This window comes from Crocuta crocuta, unplaced genomic scaffold, assembly GCF_008692635.1.
Source record: "Crocuta crocuta isolate KB4526 unplaced genomic scaffold, BGI_CrCroc_1.0 scaffold89, whole genome shotgun sequence".
Classification (NCBI taxonomy): Eukaryota; Metazoa; Chordata; class Mammalia; order Carnivora; family Hyaenidae; genus Crocuta; species Crocuta crocuta.
The window spans coordinates 7,884,246-7,888,573 of record NW_027551559.1 but is presented as its reverse complement, the minus strand read 5'-3'; the positions used below and the strand labels follow the sequence as shown (position 1 = coordinate 7,888,573).

Sequence of the window (4,328 nt, the reverse complement as noted above, 5' to 3'; positions counted from 1 at the left end):
CAGTCGGTCCCGGCCAGGAGGGCGCGAGCAGGGCGCCCCCCAGCTCTCGTTCTCACCCCCGCTGCCGTCGGGGCTCGTCACACGGGGCCTGGCGCTTCCACCGGGCACCGGCCCCATGAGCTGTGCAGCCGGTCTCGGCGCTGGGGCGCGTCCGTGTCTGGTCTCCGTGCACGCGGCGGGCGGGGAGCTGGCCCCCGTGAGCAGGGGGCGCCTCGGACTCGACCCAGAGGCCCTGCTGGATCACACACGTGCAGGGGCGGCCGGGTGGAGGGGAGGGGAGCCCGGGGAAGCCTCGGACAGGGAGCAAGTACGGAGAAAGCGCTGGGGGAGCCGGGGCGCGGCCTGGGGCGGACTCGGCGAGGCCCCTTCACTCCTCACGTTCATCTTCCTCCTGCGTGTGAGGGGCACGTGGGCCTGGAGGGTCCGAGACCCGGAGGAGGCAGAGGGCCGGCTCCACAAGGTCTGGAGGACTGTGGGGTCACGTGCACGGGGCGTGGCCCGATGTGGGGTCAGGTGCACGGCGCGTGGCCCCACCAGAGCCAGGCGAGCCCTGCCGGCCATGGAAAGGAGCCCAAACTATGTCGCTGCAGAGGGGAGACGAAGCATCGAATCCACAGCCTGCCCACCTGTCCCCTCTCGGCTGTGTCGCCCTCATGCACAGCGGGGCCCTGCTCACGGCCGGTGGGGAGGGCAGGAGCCCGCTGCGAGGGGCTCGCGGGCCACCGAGGGGCTGCCGTGCAGGGGACCTGGCCCAGGCGCGCTCTCCCCACGACGTCCAGCAGTTTACCGGTGGCTCACCTTCTGTTTCCAGCTGGCGGCTTCTCCCTTCCAAAGAGCTCTGGCCGGTGCTGGGGGGCCTGGCTGCCGGGGGAGGGGGAGGCGTGCAGGGGTGGGGGCCCTGCGGGGCTGGGCTGGGTGCAGAAGGTACACCGTCTCGCGCTGGTTCTGCCGTGCCTTGGGTTCACAGAGGGCACAGGTCGGGGTCAGAGTGCAAGGTGAACGGGTTGTGGAGGGGAGTCCCCTCCTCTCGGAATGGGGGCCTTCGTCTTGCAAGAGGAGCCTGTCACGCTGCAGGTGACCAAGGGCAAAGGCCGGAACCTGCAGACGTGGACCCTGGAGGACGTGCCCCCAGCGCTCAGGTTCAGGCCGGGGGAGGAGGGGTCCCTGCGCGGGGAGGCAGCCGCCGCGTGTCTCAGACAGGATGCTGAGGAAGTGGAGGTGCAGTCAGGAGGGGCCGGGGCCAAGCAGGGCCCAGAGACACCGATGGGACCCGGCACCCCCCAGGGCGCACAGGGAGGCCGGGGCCCTTGCCCTCTCCCATAGCTGTGGACCGGCCTCTGGGCAGCGTCTGCGGGGCCCCAGCAGCGGGAGGCCGGCATCGCGGGGCGGGTATGCGGGGGAGGGTGCGGCTGGAGGCCCCGGGGCTCCTCTCTGCTCGCAGGGGCGGAAGTGAGGCGCACACAGGGTCCCCCCAGCCAGNCCTGCTTCCACTCGGCCTTGGCCGTGGCAGTGGGAACCGCCCCCCCCCCCAAGGCAGCTAACCTCCCTCCGGGCTGCCCTCTGGGGCCCCACTGAGCCCACGACACCCAGTACACAGAACACCCACCTTTTGTGCGCCGCCGGCGAAAGTGCGGGTCGCTGCCGGTGCGCCCCACCTGCCCGGCCTCGGGGGTGGGAGCCACTCCCTCTTACCGCCGAGACCCCGGCCTCGCGTCTCCACACCCCCGACACCACACGGAGCGTCCAGGGATAAGCCGCTCCCGCTGCCTGGCGGCCCCCAAGCTCCCCACGAGGGGCGCGGGCCCGTGAAGGGGCCCCACGGCCGTGCGTCCTTCCGAGCCGAGCTTCACCGTAACACTCACACGGGCTCTGCGTTCTCCTCCCGACGACGCTGGCCTCGAAAACCCGACTCTTCCCCTTCCCGAGGGGGCGCCATCTTCCCGGAAGGGCCACGCGTCGCCCAGCTCCGCATCACGTGGAGGGTCGGGCCGAGCGCCGGCCCAGGGGACAAATCACGGCCGTGACCCAGGGCGGGAGGCACCCCCGGAGCGCAGGGCGCTTAGGGCCGTGCGCGGGGGCCTATCACGGGGCAGCCGCGCCCGGCAGAGCGCCTTCCACCAAGGACGCCGTGCAAACAGCGCGTAATGTGGTTCCCAAGGCCACTTGTGTCTAAGACGCAAGGAAAGACTGACATCTGGTGGCCATCTGTTAGCATGACATCACGGGTCCGGGAACAAACCTCCTCAGATGCAGTCTGAATTCTAAACTGTTCGCGCTGCAAAGAGCTCCATGAAACAAACCCAGGGATTTTAAAAGATATAATGTAACGCGGTTTATTCTTCTTATAGAGACGCACATCAAATGAAAGAACAGCTCGGCGTAAAGCAAAACATAGGAACTTTCTAAGAACAAATGCATTTTACGTTCATAGGATAAAAATCTCCTTGGCTTCTAGACCAAATCTATTAACCATTTCGGCGGAAGGCTGCATTAATACACTAAGTCATCAGTCTAACTAACCTCCGAATTTTGTTACGTCCTAAAGTTTTAGTTTGGAGAGTTTACTGCCTATCAGCAACAACTGAGACTTTGAGTAGATCCTCCAGACCCTCGAAACAAGGAACTGGACCCCACATGTATGGAAGCCCCCACATCAGAAGCCAGAATCTAGACACCCCTCCAGGCCCAAGGGCATTCGAACAGAAAAATGCCATGTTTTTCTTGGAAGTTTGATAAAAAATGAATTAAAAAAAACCCCCAAAACCTGAAGATCACAAACGATTTTTCTACGAGTAAGCTAAAGACATACTTGTTTTCCAAAATGGATAACGCCACTGATAACGTGTTATGAAATACTCTCTGCCTCATAGGTCCTATGGATTTGGACCTGTTCTGGTCACTTTTCCCCTAAATGACAGGTAATCCTTTATAAGGACATACCAGCTCAAATAGGCCACTCACTTGAGAATTCAGAGGCAGGTGTGTGGTTCCAAATTCACTGTTCACCACTTTCTGCAGTGTAGACATTGCTTGTTTCCATGACAATGATGAAACAGGTGTGGCTGCGGGAAACATGGGGAAAGAGGAATAATGTAATTTTCAGCATTCCTCAATTAGTGGCCCTACGTCAATGTCCGTTACCACGTATAATGTGTTTTGGTTCAGCCTGCAAGGTAAGAATGAGTTTTACCTTGAGGGGAAGGAGCAGAGAGAGAGGGAGACACAGGATCTGAAGGCTGCAGGCTCTGAGCTGTCAGCACAGAGCCGGATGAGGGGCTCGAACCTACGAACCGTGAGATCATGACCTGAGCCAGTCAGACGCTCAACCGAGCCACCCAGGTGCCCCCCAAAATTTTGTTTTTTAAGTAATCTCTGTACACAACCTGGGGCTTGAACTCATGACCCCAGATAAAAGAGTCTCACACTTCATGGACTAAGCCGCCCCAACACCCAAGTTTTATGTTTTTAAGTGATTCTTTAAAAACTAAAAACTAATGACACATATGCAGCAGATATCTGTGTGGCTTCCAAAAGCCTAAAACAGGTACCATGTGGCCTTTTGCAGAGTGTGTCTACCCTACATCACACAGACAAAACTTTCGTTCCTTTGGACGTCTGAAGAACTGGTTTGAGAAAGTTAGAAGAAAATGTGTGTTCAGTTTTGAATGTAAGTGCTTACTCTCTTTTACCTTCAATTACTTGCAGCCAGTCTGACTCACTCTGACATTCATTGAGCACCTACTGTGTACAACACTTCACAAGGTTTAAAAGGAAAACTGAGAGGTCTTAGAAGACACGACAATCACTGTAATCCAAGTCTAAATGTGGTGTTACACAAAGGCCAGTCAGGCGGCACCTGGGTGGCTTGGTCTGTTGAACAACTTTGGCTCAGGTCATGATTTCGGGGTCCGTGAGTTTGAGCCTCACGTCGGGCTCTGTGCTGACAGCNGGGGTCGTCCGCCGCGCGGGGCGTCGGGAACCATAGTCCGTCCTTCCCCTCCGGGTGCCCGGTCGGACTCGGACAGAACTGTTCCCACCGGTTCCAAAGCGCACACCTGCCCATCCCCGCGCGGGGCCTTCCAGTCCTGCGGGCGCCCGAGTGACGTCATCGCGGGGGTCACCGCCCCCTCGCTGAAGGCTTTAGGCGTCTATGGAAAGTGTGCCACACATCAAGCCGGCAATAAAAGATTAACCCCCCGCCCAGCGCAAGGGGCGCACCTCCGATGCCTTTACCTCGCCGACCTTTCCTTTGTGGGCGCCTGTCCCGCCGCCGCGGCCCGGCCCCACTCCCTGTGTTGCTCAGGCGGCGCCCCGGGCAGCCCCACGCC

At 60.2% G+C, this 4,328-nt stretch overlaps 1 long non-coding RNA gene across 3 annotated transcripts in view; it reads right to left on the bottom strand.

Moving 5' to 3' along the window:
- Window positions 1–3,915, bottom strand: part of LOC144219395 (uncharacterized) — a 15,436-nt gene extending 11,521 nt beyond the window's left edge. For 2 of the 3 annotated variants that reach the window (XR_013331395.1, XR_013331396.1), the window contains exon 1: window positions 1,607–1,928. This is a non-coding gene — a long non-coding RNA (uncharacterized LOC144219395). Of the gene's footprint in view, window positions 1–1,606; window positions 1,929–2,961 lie in introns of those variants that run through there. The other variant, XR_013331394.1, reaches the window with a different exon arrangement.
- Between the last annotated feature and the right edge of the window lie 413 nt (window positions 3,916–4,328).